Source organism: Malus domestica, chromosome 07, assembly GCF_042453785.1.
Source record: "Malus domestica chromosome 07, GDT2T_hap1".
Lineage (NCBI taxonomy): Eukaryota > Viridiplantae > Streptophyta > Magnoliopsida > Rosales > Rosaceae > Malus > Malus domestica.
Window position 1 is genome coordinate 24,295,431 of NC_091667.1, and position 18,429 is coordinate 24,313,859.

General features: G+C 40.9%; 1 long non-coding RNA gene across 1 annotated transcript; it reads left to right on the plus strand.

Annotated features, from left to right (window-relative positions):
• Positions 1–13,823: 13,823 nt before the first annotated feature.
• On the plus strand, positions 13,824–16,677 carry LOC139197870 (uncharacterized). Its single transcript, XR_011583244.1, has 5 exons — positions 13,824–14,543; positions 14,749–14,851; positions 15,151–15,249; positions 16,002–16,133; positions 16,315–16,677. It is a non-coding gene; the product is annotated as an uncharacterized lncRNA (long non-coding RNA).
• Positions 16,678–18,429: the final 1,752 nt, after the last annotated feature.

Genomic DNA, 18,429 nt, shown 5'->3' on the forward strand with positions numbered 1-18,429 from the left:
GTGAGGATTTGAATAGGAAATGGAATAGAGTTGGTGAGAGTGAGGGAGAGGAGGAATAAATAAATAAGGAGTGAGCTAGTAGGAACGGGGGGAAGAAGCTGCCCAAGGCAGCATGGCAGAGAGAGACGTATGGAGAGAGAGAGCCGAGCTGCCCATGCAGCTTTGAACGCTGCCCTTTGGCAGCAAGGTCAGACCGACAGAAACCGAGAGGGACTGACAGAGAGCAGTGAGGCGCAGAGGCAGGACAGAGGGGAGAGAAGGCAAAGGCAAGGAGAAACTGACGGGAGCAACACAGAGAGCAAAGTTTCACTCCATTTTTCTTGGTTTTATCTTCTCAAACCCATGTTTTACTTTTGGTTTAATTTGATAATAATGTGTAACTAAATTTATTTTGGCTAGAGGTTAATTCAAAGCCATGAATATATTTGTAATATGAATTGATTACCTTCAGTTGTGATTTCTGAGTTGTGATTTAATTTGCTTAACTGCTTGATTGATAACTTATTTTTGTATGTCGATTAAGAATGCATGCTTAATTTACATGCATGAATTTGATGCTAGAATATAAGTGAATTTCACCTAATCGTTATGAACTTATATTCACAAGTAGTGGAGGTCGCTTATAAACGATCGCGTTAAGTAAATTCTAGGCTGGATTAACATGCGTATTCCATAGTTATGAATGCCTAGTCAATGTTTATGTTTTTCATAGAACTTAATGATTCTTGCTTGTTCTCTATTATGCAATTCATGTAGGGAACTTGTAGGAAATGTTTTGGGTTGTCGTATGCAATCATCCAACCCAATAACTTGTGGAAAATCTAAGAGTTAATTTAAGCGGACCTAATTAACTTGGAACATTGTGATTTACAATTTATTGAAAGAATAACTGAAAATCAATTTAGGTTGCTTATGTGTCATGTGTGGAGAAGAACCCTCTAGCTAGTCTGTCATTTATCATTTTACCTTAATTTTATGTTTTTGTCAATTCTGTAATTTAATTAAGTTTAATTTATTTCTCATCAAAACCAAACACCCATCCATTATTAAATTATATTTTTTTAGTTAGTTTTCTTTATTGTTAGTCTTTTAATTTAATTTCTAAGAGGTTTTAGCAAGCCCTCCTAATCCCCGGCCTAGAACGATACCCTACTTATACTTATACTACAATTGTCAAAAAGAGGGTTTAATTTGTGTGTCAAGTAATTTTCACATCAAGTGGCCGGCCCTTGGGTATTTTTTGGGGTGTAATGGATGATTTAATTGATGATTAATGGATTAATTAGGAATTAGTCCATTAATTAGCCAATTAACCTCCACTTAAATGGAATGTTATGGAGGTTATAAAATAATTACCTAAGATGAGGATGGATGAGAATATCTTTGAATTTGTTACCTATTTTGGACACTTTTGACTTGATTGACCGATGATTGTCTGTTGCTCGCGTGTAGGAATCCCGGTATGCCTTAAGGGTATTTTTGTCCTCTTTTACCCAAAAATTCACATGTCGACTTGTGATTATTTTTGCTCCACAAATGCCCCCACACCTGTTGGGCTACTTGTAGGAAAGGGCAGTAGGTGTAGAGATCTTCTTGCTTTATGAAACATAGGACATCTTCCTTTTTTATATGTAATTCCCTCTTTAATAGGAAATTAGATCCTTCTAGGAAAGGAAAATAAATTTCTCGCAAAGTCTATTTAAATCCACCTTAAGCGGGTTATTAAATCAACTTTGGAGAATGATTTACTCTACCCTACAAGAGAGAGAGAGAGATTAGAGGATATTTGTTCTCCCTCCTCTACCTATCTTCTACATCTTGCCTGTGCAATCATTGATTTCTTCATCTTCTCTGTGCCGCACCGATGTAAAGAAATTAATTTTTCTTGTTTTCTTCTTGGATAGTGCTATTGCTGGGCGGGTTGGGATGGTGCGGCATGTCGGCTGGCAAGGGCCAGGAGTCAGCTCGACATAGTCTGAGGAGATGTTGTGGCAGAGACCACTATTTTAGGCTGCTCAACTTAGCTAGAGCCATGGACAGCTTGTGCGGCTGGGGCCGCAGGTTGAAGCATTGGGATGTAGTGCTAGACAGGCTGCATGGCTTATGTCTTTTTGGGCTCTTGGTCCTGAATCGGGCTAGGCCGGTGATTGAGGGAAATAAGAAAGTCATGGGCCTCATGAGCTGCTGGAGTGTTGGGCATGCAGGCCTTCTGCCTACTGGAATGCTAGGTTGAGCTCCCTTGCTGAGTACCGTGAATGGCGTTGGCTGCTTAGTTCTCTTCGCCGGGAGAAATGTGGACTGCTCCCAAAAGATGAGGTAAAGAGGATCAAGGTGGATGCAGTGGCTCGTCTGATCATTGTCATGGAACCTACTATGAATGAAGGTGGAAAGAAGAGATCTTCACCGCCTGCTCAAGAGATGCCGGTTGATAAAGACTGAAGACTTCCTTTGCGACTCATGAAGGCTTGCCTGTTGCCGAGATGCTTGTGATTGACATAACTTATTCCAATGGGAAGAAAAAATGAGGCTGCTAGATCTTAGCCTGTGGTGCCTGCCATGTCGAGAATGGCTAGTACGATTGTTGATAGGATTGCTCAGTGTAAAGGTCATGTCATGCCCCTAGTGCCGAAGTCTGTTCCAAGATGTCTGTTAAGAGCTAAGTCCGGTTCACCTTTGGAGAAGCTTGCTACAAAAGGCTTGCTATTATGAATAGCGATAAGGTGGACTCTGCTACTAAAATGGCGTCAAGGCCCACTCTCCTTGCTGCTGAGACTGATTCGCCTACTAGGAAGGAAGAGATTGCTCAAGTGGGCAGCTGTGAGAAATCCACTAAGCCTGCTTCTGGGGAGGCTACTAAGATCTGTGTGCTTTTGAAACTAGATCTGCTTGAAGACATGGACGTTTGTGCCAAGTTTGTTAATGGCGGTAGAAAGGTTGTTTGCCCAAGTTCCTTTGTGAAGCATACAAATCAATATAGAATGACCGTTATGCTTGCTATGATGCATATATAGCAAGGCTGCCAAAGAGGTGGCGAAGACTATGGCAGCTGAAGCTTATTCCTCAGCCGAGGAGATCAAGAGGTTGGATTCTGAGCTTGTTGCTTTGAAGGGGTCTAATATTTCTGCCCTCACTTCTCTACAGCTTGAGACTGCTCGCCACGAGATCGTTGACCTGAAGACTAGCTTGACGTGATCCAAGTTAAGTATGAAAGTGCAGAGAAGGAGATTGGATGTTACATGCCTCAGATTCAAGATCTTGAGTTTGCAGTTTCTGAGCTTCGTTTCGCTGCTTATGCAAAGGATGAAGAGTTGATTGCTACTTATAATCAAGTGATCCACTTTAAAAGAATCGTTAATAGGCTTGAACCCTAAGTATTGGAACTTTAAGATGTATTGAAGATCAACGAAAGTTTGAAGAAAGAAGTGGATGAGCTGCAATGTGTCCGTGTAGGTCTGCTTAAGAAGAATGAGCAACTGAAGGGTGAGAATGATGGGTTTGAGGTTTCGAGACCTTCTTTATTTCTCTGGAAGACTTGCTTGCTTTTACTTTTGAGGCTTCCATTGGTGAAGTAGTTTGAGAAGTTAGTGCTCAGGCTGGGGCAGCCGAGGAGAAACGTCGGATGATGTCGCTGTTAAGAGCGTCGCAGCTACTGAAGGTGTGGCGATCGAGTAGTCGTGGGATGTCCGAGCTGCTGTAATCTTCTAGGTAGCCTTTAGGATTTTATTTGTTTTTCCTTATAGCTCTTGTTTTGCTTGAACTTCTTTGGTCTTTGCTAGTTGTTTATAAACATGTTTCCTTCACTTTTCTTCATCTTCAATTCTTTTGTTCATGCCCTAACCTTTAAACTTTATAAACCAGTGGCAGGCGTGCTACTTTTCTATAAACAGATAGGCCTGCGTAACCTATGCAGCCGTACGTGTTGGTGTAGAACTTTGCAAAGTTGTTAGCCATAGGGTTGGCAGCCAGATGCTTTACTTACAGAAGTAGACAAGTCCACGTAACCACTAGGCTATTAACCTTGGCTTTCTCCAATTCCGTAGGTTGCGTAGCAAATATCACAACACTTTAGGACTTGGTGTAGGTTGTTATGCACTTGGCAGAGGTGAAGCCTATCGACTACGTAGCATGTCGGCAGTGGATAACGCTTCATATATGCACACTAGCTTGTTTAACCTTTCATAAAAATGTGCAGTTGCATAAGTCTAGCATGGTTTTACTGCTCGAATGGCAAGCCGTAGGCAGTCTTCCGGAAACCGTAAGCTACCTTAGTGCACTTGGTAGCAACTTTAGGGTTCCAGGGCAACCGTCTGTAAGGCGTACTGCATAATGTGCCCCCTCCGTCTCTAAGGCTCGGTTCCCTAGGATTAAGCCAAGAGACCCAAAATCCTTCAGTTAGCTAAGCCTTGAAAAAGACCATTATGGCTACTTCTAGGAATCCCGACGCAAGCCATCGTGCAACTAGTTATACAAGGGCAACCAGGCTCACCCACGTCTGGATATTCAGAGTGTAAAGTTTATCATTTCGTCTTAGAGAGCTAACCCATGTGGGTGTCGGGGAATTGGTTTACCCTCTCGCACTGGAGAGCAATGAGTTTACCCTCTCATACTGGAGAGCATTGTTGGTCCCTCGGGGGGTGCAATTCCTGCGATGAGTCCCTAAGAAGGGCGCGGTCTTCTTTTGAAGTGCAGGAATGATAAGTTGTTGTAAGCATGCAGCCCAGCCAAGTTTTGATTACTTCTGAATTCCTTATTGAAAAATAAGTGAAACAAACGAGAACTTAGCTGTAAGGTAGGAACTGCATAACAACTGGATAGTCCTCCACTTGTGAGGTGGTGCCCGTCGAGCTGCTTGAGTCTTCGAGCTTTGATGTAGCGGAATGTCACACATGGTGCTTCCTCAGATTGTAGGTATTCCATTGTTTTTCGATCTTTTTGTCGTTTCATGGTGGCGAGGGTGTAATTTCTCTTGCTGCCTACTCTGTTAATCTTGTACGGACCTTCCCAGATAGGATCCATCTTTTTGGAGTTTTTTCCGCGAGCAGTGATGAAGGTTTTTCTTAAGACTAGATCTCTGGGCTAGAACTGCCAGATCTTAGCCCTTTTGTTGTAGCTGGAGAGGAGCTGTTACTGGTAGGCTGCAATGCGGGTGCTGGTCTGCTCGCGCTTTTCCTTTGCCAAATCTAAGCTTGTGACCATCTCCTTACTGTTTTACTCAATGCTTGGTAGTAGAGCGGTGATACTTGGTTTGATGACATTGGGATGAATGATTGCTTCCAAACTAAATGCCAAAGAGAAAGAAGTCTCGCCGGTTGCTCATCTTTTGGTGGTGCAATATGCCCATAGACATCCAGGGAGTTCGTCTGGCCATTTTTCCATCTTGTTGGTGAGGGATTTCTTTAGGTAGTCAAGGATCGTTTTGTTGGATGCTTCGACTTGCCCATTGCTTTGAGGATATCTCGGCATGGACATGTGCTACTTGATGCCATATTCTTGGAAGAACTTCTCCAAATCTCTGCCCAGGAATTGAAGGCTTCTTCTCCGCCAAGTTTTTGGCCATTCAGAGGCCTGCTAGTAGGGCCTCGTACTCTGCTTCGTTGTTAGATGTTTTGAAGCTTAGAGTGATTGCCTGCTCGAACATTGAGCCGTTTAGGGTGACAAGAATCACGGTTGCTCACGAGCCTTTGTAGTTAGATGCGTCGTTGACATGCAAATGCCAGAAATCTCCATTGAGGGAGCAGGTGCGGCTAAAGTGTGCACGGCTGCCCTCAGGGTGTCATTGGACCACTCTGTTGGGTTGTCAAGGCTAGGCGTAAAGGCGCAGTAGGGAATCGTGAAGTTGGGGCCATGTTACATGTAGCAGGAGATGCTTAACTACTGATATTGGACCATTCTAGAGCTGAATAATGGAGCAAGTGTCGGCTAGGGCCGTGTGACGCTCAACAGGAGGTAGTGCTCAACTGCCAGTACATGTTGCTCTTATGTAGAATCTTCTGGGGCGACGAGGACAAAACTTACTTTTGAGTGTTCCTTCTAATGTTCGTCTTCCCTTGGCGTGTCTTTTGGGCCGAGTTGTTGCGTTCGTAAAAAAACTTTGCATCCGTCAAGGTCTACGCCTTTATCGTCACGTGTCAGGATTCGGCAGAATAATACATCATGATGATGACTGCATACATTTGAAGGTAACACTTGAGCTTTCGGGTTACAACAACTATTGCCAAAGTTAGCTTTTGAATTTCTAATAGCATCAATGAGAGCTTTTGAACTGTAGAATACAGGTAGTTGGCCCCCTAACTTTTCTAGTATGATAGTAGAGCTTATTGTTACTTTAGATACCGTCAAACATACAAATAAGTCCTCCGCTGCTTCCGGTTTGGATAGTAGGGAGGTGATATCGGGTACTTCTTCAAGTCCTTGAATGTGCATTGGTGAGCCTCGTCCCAAAATGCATGCTTCTCTGCCAGAGCGAAAGAGTCTGCCAGAGTTAGATCTTCTTTCATGATCAATTTTCTGAATAGCAGGTGGTCTACTGGAAGTTCTTTTTGGAAGGCTGCTCTAGCTATTAAGTTGTTGCATCCAACTATCCTTGCCTTCTCTGCTTTGAACCTCCTCACATAATCGCGAAGCGACTCTTTTGGGTTCTTCTTGACATCAAATAAATGGTCGGACTTCTTTTTTATCGAGCGACATGATGAATATTGTTTGGTGAAAACCAAAGAAAGTTCACCAAAATTCCGGATGGATTGTGGCGGCAGGGTGTAGAACTAATCTTGCGCTTCACCTTGTAGAGTGGTGGTGAATATCTTGCACATGAGATCATCGTTGTTTCGATAGAGGATCATTGCGCTTCGGTAGTGTTTTAAGTGTCTCTCTGGGTCTTCATCTCCTTTGAAAGATGTGAAATGTGGCATGCTGAACTCGCGTGGAGGCTCTGCCTGTTCGATCTCGTCCGTGAAGGGTAACCTGCTTATGTTGGTCATGTTCCGTCTTAGTGCCTCGTCGGTGACCTCGTTGCGTTAGAAATTACGTAATCGCTTGGTCAAGAGTCTCTCTACTTCTTCTTGAATTTGCCTTTGTTGAGGTAGTGGAGCTCTCGGCTGCCCCCAACCTTGACTTGCTGGTCTAGGCTGCTCTTCCATATGTTTGACTCGTCTATACCGCTGATGTGATGCGTGTAACGCGTTCCTAGTAGGCGAGCGAGTTCTATGCAGGCTACCGGTTGAACTTGACCCGTATTGAGTAACTGCTTCTCTCCGTCCGTCGTGCTGCCTACTCCGATGTAAGGTGGATGATGCTCCTTGCGAGCTTAGCCGTGAATGAACACTTCGCTTGGAAGGTTGCTCATGTTGACTATCGAAGTGTGACCCCAACCGTGAATGTATGCTCGTCTGTGGGCCTAGTCTAGAGTGTACGATCCTCCGCGCTCTGAGACTGGAGTATACGTTATCTCGGGGGCCTAATCGGGAGTGTACACTGCCTGAACACTTGGTTCGTGGTTGGTCGAGTGGCTGTTTACCGGGACGTTTCTAGAGAGGTTCTTTGTCTGCCCTTGTCCTACTTCAAGACACCTCGTCTAGGGCACGTTGCATCTTGATGCGCTGCAAGAGCTGGTTCACCAAGGTCGTCTGCTGTGCGAGGGCGCTCGTCAACTCTATGACTTGTCGAGACAAATGTTGTTCTCCATTAGGGTTAGAATAGCTTGAAAGTGTGGTAGACTTCGGGCGCGAAATTTGAGTTAGGAAATGTCAAATCCGAAGAAAAATGTGGTGAAAATGCTTTTGGTTCGATCGTTGGTCCAAAATTTTGAAACCAGGATGGTTGAACTAATCTTGGATCGATTTAGGCTGCTTGGAAGGCCACAGAAGCAGGCTGGGCCACGGGAGCAGGCTGTGTCTCGAAAGTGAATTGCTCGGCTGGAGTATGCTGGGCCACGAGAGTAGGTTGCTCAGTTGAAGCAGGTTGGGCCACAAAAGCAGGCTGGGCCATGAAAGTGGGCTGCTCGGCAGGAGCAGGCTGAGCCACGGGAGTGGGTTGCTCGAAGTGTGATGCACATGGGTGCGAGGCTTGGGCTTGGCTTAGCAACGCGTTGAGTTCGCGTTGGGCTTGGAGTGACATGGCTTAGGCTATGGCCTTGGTGCCGTAAGCCTTGGATAGCACGGCTCGTGCTGTGGTGAAGGTACTAAGGACCTCGCCACGGATGGCTACCGAGGTAGCCACCGTGGTGGTTCCTGTAGTGGAAACTCATGGTGGTGGTGCCGCTCCACTTATTATCGCATCTAGCCTCGTGGATCACCGTGGTCCCATTCCTTGGATATTGGATTTTTCACTCGTGGAATTTTTTAAATTTCTAGCCATTGTATTCTACTTTTATGTTTTATCAAAGAATCTTTGCAAATAAAAAATTCTAATAATAAGAACGTACGAAAAAATACAAGTAGACTAGAAAATAGAGAAAAACCTTTTTTATGCGAGAGTCTTCTACAAGTGTGGATTTCTTCTCTCAATGAAAGCACCAATTTGTGGATGCAAATTTCTTCCTCCTTGATCTTGGACAAAATTGCACCTACAAAACAACTAACACCTTTGGTTAAGGCCAAAAGCCTCACGCGCCCACGATGAATGGGGATGGGCTTTGGCTGAAGAACCTCTGATACCAAAGTTAGAATTTAGAGAGAAAATTGTTTATAGAGTTTTTGGGAGTTTTGCAAGAGTGTTGGAACTAGCTTTTTAGAGAAAATGGAGTCCTATTTATAGAGCATGACCGGCCCTCTTTGGAAGAAAGGGTGGCTGGCCCTTGGGTATTTTTTGGGGTGTAATGGATGATTTAATTGATGATTAATGGATTAATTAGGAATTAGTCCATTAATTAGCCAATTAACCTCCACTTAATGGAATGTTATGTAGGTTATAAAATAATTACCTAAGATGAGGATGGATGAGAATATCTTTGAATTTGTTACCTATTTTGGACACTTTTGACTTGATTGACGGATGATTGTCCACTGTTCGCGCGTAGGAATCCCGATGTGCCCAAAGGTATTTTTGTCCTCTTTTACCCAAAAATCTACGTGTCTCCTTGTGATTATTTTTGGCTCCACAATCCTTATTTCCCTCTCCCTCTCATCAGTGACAAATGTGGAGCCAAAAATAATCAAGAAAATTATGGAGGTAACATACGGATTTTTGGATTAAAATGACAAAATTACCCTTGAGGCACACTGAGATTCCCACGCACATGCAATAGACAATAACGGTTCAATCAAGGACTAGTCAGAGGTGATCAAAGTGGTATTTATTCAAATCCCTCTTATCACTCCTCATCAAATCCTTATTCAAAATGTGACTTCCAAAACTTCCTATTTAATTTGGGATTAATTAATATGTTAATTGAAAGATATTATTTCACATAATATCTTACAATTATTCTCCAAATACACCATATATGGCCGTCCACTATTCTCCAAATAGGGTCGGCGACTCCCCTATAAATAACCCTATTATCCCATTAAAAAGTTAAGTCATTTGCTACCCAAAAACTCTTAAACACATTATTTTTCAGAATTCTGACTTTGGCATCGAAGATTCTTCGGCCAAAGCCCCTCATTCATTGTGGGTGCGTGAGGTTTTTGGCCTTAATCTTAGGTGTTATTATTTTGCAGGTGCATTTTTGTCAAAGGAGAAGATGGTGGAAATTTGTATCCACAAATTGGTGCTTTCATTGAGAGTTTGATTCACATACTCGAAGAAGATTCTCGAATTCAAAGTTTCTTATTTCTCATTCATTCGTAAATTTTTTCGTAATTTCTTATTCCTAGAATTTTTTAATTCTTTGAATAGCGGTAAGGGAAAAATACAATGATGAGAACTTCGGAAACCACGACAAACATAACTTCTTACGTTTAAAGATCTGGATCAAACACGATGATCCACGAGGCTGAACGCGATGGCAAGATGAGTAACTTTGCCACCACGGAGCACCACCACCATGGCAGCCATAATTACTGTCGTGGCAGTGAGGAGTGGGCTAGTTCCATGGCAGTAAGCCTACTAAGAGCAGGGAGCAGCTGCTCTAACAACCCAGGAGGCGGCCCAAGCAGCCCATGCCACAAAGCAGCCGAGACAGGCTCATCACGAGCCGGCCCAAGCTGCTGCCCTAGTAGCGCAGGCCTAAGGAGCATCGTAAACCCGAGCTGCGCTAACAATCCTTTCGGCCTAAGCCACAGCCCCAACAGCGCAGATCTAACACTCTATCAGCGTCGCACCGCACCCACGCACGCCACACATAGCTTAGCCCACTTCCGCAGCTCGACCTGCTTCCGTGGCCCACTTGGCAATCCTGATTGGTCCAAGACCGGTTCAACCATCTCAGTTTTAGATTTCTAGACCAACGATTGATGCGGGGGCATTTTCACCCCAAGTTTCTACATATTTGACTATCGCAGCTCAAAATTTTGCACACGAAGTCCACTACACTTCTTCCACCTATGGAGAAACCTACCATCCAAGCTCTTCTATCCCGCATGGTGAACAACACTTGTCCCGAAAAATCATAGAGTTGATAAGCGCCCTCGCGCTGCAAACAACCTTGGTGAATCATCTTTTGCAACGTACCTAGATGTAGTGTGCCCTAGAAGAGGTGTCTCAAAGCAAGACAAGGGCAGATGACGAACCTCTTCAACAGCGTCCCAGTAAGCAACCTTTCATCCAACCATGAATTAAGCGTCTGGCAGTGTACACTTCCGTCTACATCCTCGGGATAGCGTATACTCTCGTTTTAACGCGTGAATAAGTGTGCACTCTCGATTAAGCCCACAAACGAGCATACATTCACGGCTAAAGCCATACTCTGATTATCAACAAGGACAATCTTCTAGGTGAAATGGTCATTCGCAGCTAGGCCCGCAATGAGCATCATCCACCTCATATCGGAGTAAGCAACATAGTGGACAAAAAGAAGCAGTCCTTTAATTTGACTCAAGTTCAACAAGCAGCCTACAAGTAACCTGCTCACCTGCCAGGAACATACTACATGTATCGTAGTCGCGGCATTGATGAGCTAAGCATAAGGAAGAGCAAACTAGACCAACATGTCATGATCGGGGGCAGTCAGAAGCTCTGCTGCCTCAACAAAGGTAAATTCAAGAAGAAGTTGAAAGACTCCCGACCAAACAATTGCGCGATTTCCAGCACAATTAAGCTATTGACAAGGCGCTCCGATGTGACATGACCAATATAAGCAAGTCACATTTCATTGACAAGATTGAGCAAACAAAACCATCCCACATACACTGGCGGATTCAAAGATTACTTTTGTTTCAACAAATGAAGTAACTCAGCCTAATGGCGCGTCGAGGGTAGACGGGTACCAGAATGACACACCAACCTAACCTCTAAGAACCAGGGGCAGGTCATGTTTTCATCACTTCAAACGATTCAATACTAGAGCAACACATCACCAGTAGCTGAGCATCGTGGACCTAGTGGACCAATTCCTCATACTGCACACAACTTAGCCCAAGCTGACCCTCGGTTCCACGCTCATAGCCATGCCTACTTGCCCCACGACTCCCGGCCACCCTCAATCTGTCACTATGGCTCCTAGCTGTGCCGATCTTACCCTGTGGCTCCTAACCTCGCCGACCAAGCCCACGGTACTTCAAACTTCAAAGCATCCAATGATGGAGTAGAATACAAGGCTTTACTAGCAGTCCCTACTAGCGAAAAACTTAATGGTGAAGAAGCTTGCAATCCGTTCAGATTCTCAGCTGACCGCCAACCAAGCCTCAGAAGAACACATGATGAAACATCTAAGGAAGAGTCAAAGGTGATCAAAATAGTATTTATTCAAATCCCTCTTATCACTCCTCATCAAATCCTTATTCAAAAGGTAACACCCAAAACTTCCTATTTAATTTGGGATTAATTACCATGTTAATTGCAAGATATTAGTTCACATAATATCTTGCAATTATTCTCCAAATACACCATATATGACCTCCAAATAGGGCAGTCCACTCTCTTATAAATAGCCCTATTATCCTACTAAAAAGCTAAGTCATTTGCTACCCACAAACTCCTAAACACATTCTTTTTAGAATTCTAACTTTGGCATCGAAAATTCTTCAGTCAAATCCCTCCCCCCACCCCCACCCCCACCCCCCAACAAATTTATCATGGGCACGTGAGGCTTTTGGCCTTAATCTTAAGTGTTATTATTTTGCAGGTGCATTTTTGTCAAATAAAAAATAACGGAAATTTGCTTCCACAACAACATACAAGACAATACTACAACAACCAGCTCAACCCCCTTAATGTGTTTTTGCTGAGATTGTCGACGTGATTGATGGAACTAACTCCCCTTAATGTGTTTTTGCTGAGCTTGTCGACATGATTGATGGAACTAACTAACGTGTTTATTAAGAGATGTGCATCCAATATTCCAGAGTTTGATATTATAAGCAAGGGAAATTTAAGATCATTTGCGTTGGCGCTCATGGGGGTGATGTATTGATCTTATCACTCTTCTATGAATAATTATTAGTAATAATGTCATTTTATGTTTTTGTTTTGGGATGAGCTAAGATACATACGCCTCGTCTAATCTTTAATTAGGATTGAATTAGAATGATAACTCATAAAATTCAAAGTATATTAAATGCCAAGATGAATGATTTTTCTTTTTTTTTTTTACTAGAAGGGGATTAGATATAAAGAAATTTCTCTCTTATGATCCTCCTATTTTGAGGAGAGATTTTTCAATGTACCCGAAAACATGGTTCAGTACCCAATCGTCATAATATACAAGTGATTTGATATTTTAAAAAAATTCCAACCATTTATATTATGACATTTAGTGTAACATGCCGTGTTTTTAGTACATTGAAAATTTTCTCTATTTTGAGGGTGTTTGGAAACAACAAGTTTCCTTAAGTAATTCATCTGCTACTTACCAAACAATTTTTTTTTCATGTTTTCCTTCAACATACCTTTGTATTGTGAGTTCAATCCTAAGGATTAAACCAGGCCGTAGTATAATTATTTTTGTCACGGTAATTAATTACATTTGGAGTTGATTATAACTCCTAACATAAATTAACTTCATCTTCAATAGATGTGAGTATCAATATGACATAATAATCCATCAGAACCATACTTGGCAGTTGGCACTTCCCTGTGAATTAGCCGTTGTTTTCAATAGCACAGAGAGTACACAAAACCAATACTTTGGAAATTATTTATTTATTTTTTTATTTTGCACATACTTAATTAGCTGTGCTGACTTGTGAGTAAATTATTTTTCAAAAAAAAAAAAAAGTTTGTGTGAATAATTTAAAAGTATATAATAAATTCAAGAGGAGCCAAGATGGTGTCACCATATGCGGAACTAAATAGTTAAGAAATAGCTCAAAATAATTTGATATGATAAAAGTTTACGAGTTGGTTATGTTTATGCACTAGAACAAAACAGTTCATCTACCACGTCAATTCTATCACGGGCATATATAGCTCGTGGTAAAAACTATTCAATTACCACAGCCAAGTTTAACTCATGGTAGATAACATTAATCCACCACGGTCAAATTTTGGTCCGTTGTTAAAAACGAATAATTTACGACAGACATTTAAATTTGTAATGAAATATCATAATTACCACTGGATATGCTCGTAGTGGTTACTTCAAACTACCACATCATCTTTTGTGAATTCACCACACCTTTAGCCGGTGGCGGATGATTTTATCGTTCATAATTGAAAGCATTTGGAAGAGGCGGGAGATTAAAAATTTGGAGGGCTACCAAAATTTTGGCTTGGCGCCCAAAATCTCAACTCCCTATTTTCAAAGAGAGTGCATTAGCTCTCCCTCCTCCTTTTCATTTCTCTCTCGCAACTTCTCTGCCTTTCCTCTTCAAAAATTTCCAAACGCATCCACCTCTGCATACCTGAGCCCAATTCCACCTTTTCAGAATCAGAAACAAAACCATCTCTAATTGCAAACCCGACGAGTTCCTCGCGAACTTGTCCTCCCTTCCGTCGACTGTGCACCCAAGTCCATGGCTTTTTCTGTAAGGTAAAAATCCCAAAGCTTGTTCCAATATGCTCATGTATGTGTTCTGTATATGAAAATCCATACAAGAATTTTCTGAAATTCGATCACGGCGGTGGCTCCGGCGGATCCTATTTAGATGATAGGTATGGGGGATACAACTGAAGCCGATCCGATTTGGGTTCTGATCCATATGGGAAGCGGTATAATGCAGGTCCCGATGCGGTATGGCAATGGTGTTTATGCTTACGGAGGTGATAAGGTGGAGTTGTATGGAGCTCGCGGCACCGCACCCAAGTCGTCAAGTTCGACTTTGTTAGATGATTACGGGAGGTCGATCAGTGTCCCATCTGGGAAAACCACACCGGTGAGCTCGAACAAGATCGTCCGGGCAGTACCCAAGGCCGATACACAAGAGGATGCGAAGAGTGGGGTGCAGAAGTTTCGGGTCAAGCTATTGGCTGAAAGTGGAGGGCAGAGCACTATGGATGTCCTTTGCCAGGTATGAACAAGGAGACACTGTGTTCTATGTAAGTAAAATTTTAACTTTAATTAGAAGCATATAACTTGTTAGTTTCTATTGTGTTTACTGTGATTGGATTTTCACATTGTTAATTTTCACCTGTAATTGTGTTGTTGTGGGAACGGCTTAGTTCCGTTATGTCGTTCAATGCCACTGATTTCAACAACTTAACTTTGTACCTTAGGTTACAACTGTAATTGGGAGCCTTAGCAGAAGAAATCATGTTTTCACATAAATGTTACTCTAACACTATGGCCTCTTGGTCTATGTTGGAATGGATTACCAAGGTAAGAGTTATAAAAACACCACCTTGGACTCACCTATTTTTGAAATGCATATTATCATGAAGCGTATTCCTCGGGATGATCATCTTTATGTTGGTTTATAGTATGTGTAGTGTTTAGAATGCTATCCATTGCTCTTGTTTAGTTCTTTCCCCCTGCTTTCTTTCAAATCATTCATATTCATTTTGCTTTAGCATCAAGTTCGTTAAGGAACTTTTAATTTATGTCTTGAGGTAAAAGAAATTTGTATGTTTATTTTTCTTCTCATGCAGAAAACTGACTCATCTACCTTCGCCTTTTAGTCAAAGAGCTCTGGATATTGAGCCAAGGCGTATTAGATTGCAGTCAAATAGTTACACTGCCAACACCTTTTGGATATAGTGACTGCTGCAACTGTACAGGTTGGAAACTTGGGAATTTTGCCTTTGCCCTTGTCCTAAAAAAATAATGGTCCCCCTTATTTATTGACAACATGTAATTAATTAGGGCCTAGGTGATGCTTTCCTTGTTTCTGCTCCTGTTATTTGACATGTTATCATGTAGTAAGTATAAACATTGATACTTGTTTTGAGATATATGTGATGCTTTGGTTCTATGTGAAAATTACTGAATGTGGGCCGGATTAATCATTTCTTGTTTCAGTTATATATGTGTTCATTTTGAGTAGGGTGGTAAACTACAGAGATTGACTTATGTGTCTGAACTTTTAGACTCGGGCCTGTATTTCATATTGATCAAATAGGCATGAGTAGTGTACTTACATGAGGGGTAGTGTTTTGTTGTGAAGTAATGCCAGCCGATTTCTTTGTGCAAAAGTGCATGAATATCAAATGTATTCCTTCAATGCATAATCTCTAATAAACTCTCTATCATTCATTTTGCGAACTTATTGAAATTGTTATCAATGCATGTTTAGCCCTCTTATTTTGAAAATAGAACTATGAGCTTACTGTGTGTTTATGTTGATATTATTATTGGATGGTTATGTCTTTATTAAATTATATTCTTTATTAAATTATATTCTTTTATTGAAGATCTGAATGATGCATAATATGGTTCATGTTTATGTCCACAAGACTGTTTAACCTTATCAGAGAGATTTTGAATGTTGATTATCTTTAGTGATGTATTGTTCTTACCCCTTGTTACCCAGCTTAAGGAAATGGGTGGAAGAATCAGGCCAACGGAATCGGTAAGGCCAAGCGAACGGTCTACAGAGAGAAAGAAAGGATTAACCGATTGAATGAACATTATAAAACTGTGAAATGTGGAGAAAGATCATTGGGTAATATTAGCTTGCCTTCCTTCCACTTTTGTTCGTTTCAATAGAATGATATAAACGTGGTAGTGCTCTATATGTCTCCATGTACACCTTTCAATATAGGATATGACTATTGCAGTTCTTTTGGTAAGTAATAAAATAATCTTGTTCTACTCTTTCTTATTTCGTTACTGTTGTATTTTAGGTCCCCGATGAGGTAGTTACAAAATGCACGACCTGTGGGGTCAGATTTTGGGGTTTTATAGATCTCAGGGAGGCGGAATAGATCTCCAAAGAACTAAGAATGGTGTAAAACAGGTTCCCAATTCCAGTTACCAGGTTTCCAAATCATCTCCCCAGGTATGAAACTGATTTTGTTTAACTTGTTTTGATGTCTTCAACTGGAGAAATAGAATCAACAAATCCTGAGGCGAAAGTTCATCACATGGTGCTTGGTCCTGATTGCTAGAAAGTTTGGGTAACTGTTGTCAAAGTGGGGAATATATCTTTGTACCGTCCTACAAGTGAATTTCGTGTCATGGAGGATGCTATATCTAGTACATTTGAGTTGGAGAGTAATTTTAGTTCGTACTTAGACTAGAAAATAGTACTTTGGCACTACATGGATAGTATTTTATGACTTCCGTTGTTTATGTATTCATTTGGAAACTCAAGTATTTTTAAATTATGTTATAATATTATCAAGTATTTTTATGTAGTTATTATATTGTAGTAAATATGCAATTTTGTTGGTTATTCTGTACTAAAATAAATAAATACAGATATATATATATATATTTGTTAAATAGTTTTATTTTTTTTTAATTTTGGAAAATAATTTATAACGGGCATTAGTTGTGATAAATTAGTAATCGACAACGGCATTAGCACGTGATGTTAGATCTCAATCTACCACGGGTACAATTCGTGGTTATATTGCATTTCACAACAGGCATAGCCCGTGATAGAAATTGAGATTTTTTATCACATCCAGAATACTAACGGGCACAATGTCCGTGGTGGATTGCAATTTATCACGAGCATTCACCGTGATAGATGAGCTTTTTTCTTCTAGTGATGTGTAGTATACTATGTATAAAATGTGTTTTTTTTAATTGGCATTATATCAACTTGCATTAATCTATATAGACACCAAAGTCATTGTCCAAAAATTGAGTGCTACAATATGAAATTAGTGTTCACTGTTGATTAAGAGTAGGAAAATAACATCTCCACCAATTTTCAGAATTAACCAAATATTAAATTAGTGTTGAATATGATTTCCTTCTATTTATAATTGCACTCACTCTCTCTTTGCTAGCTAATAGCTATGGGTTACTAACTTGCTACTACATGGGAGTGGTGGTGTGGTAGGTGTGATTTGAATGAAATAGAAAGATTATGACCCAATTAATTTTGATTTAGAAGTTAATTATTCTGCTTTCGAGCGACAACCACTTTTATACTTGTTCACCATACATGACAATGACCAATTCTACGTGCTTACATGTATAACTTTCACTGATCAAGACACAAAAACACTAACAACAAGAAATACTAGAGATGATGAGCTCTATCCCCAAATTAGAGAAACAATTCAAGTAAAAATGTGTGACACGATATTTTCTTAGAAATTAATACAATGAACACCTTTGAGTAAATAATTGCTCTTTTACTCATAGTTATGATCAATGATGAATCTAGGAATTTTCACAAATGTAAGGCTGTAATAGTGTTCAAGAGGTAGTGGGAGTTGAGGAATCCCCAAATTTGATCCAAGATATACCCCTTCAAGAAAGTGTAATTCTTTTCAATTGTTCATTTGAGGATAGTTCTCTTTTGTGCGGGACGCTCTTTTCCTTTGACCGGGTTGAAATCTCTAGCAAGGTTTTTATCGAGGCCCATTATGCACAATATCCTTAATTTGTACGAATTCAATCTTACTTAATGAATATCGTACTTTTGATCAAACAAAAAAAATCTTTTTTCCTGTCTGCTATGTGTGGCTATGTAACTGACTTTGTGTTACGAACTTAATTAGGAGTTGTTAACGGGGACTAGGCCAAGTTTTAGTCTGGCGGGGTGAGTAAATTTTCACTTAAGAGATTAACTTCATGAAAATTAGCACTAAAATTTTCAATTAGTCATATTTTGGACGGTGTTGTGTGAAAGCAAGTGATTGGAAAAGAGAAAATGAAAAATCTTACAGCTTTTGTTCAATTGGAGTTAAACTTAGATATAACACAAAGTCAACAAGTCACGAGATGATGGATCAACCTTATGAATTAAGTGATAAAGTAACGATGGACATGCATTAAGG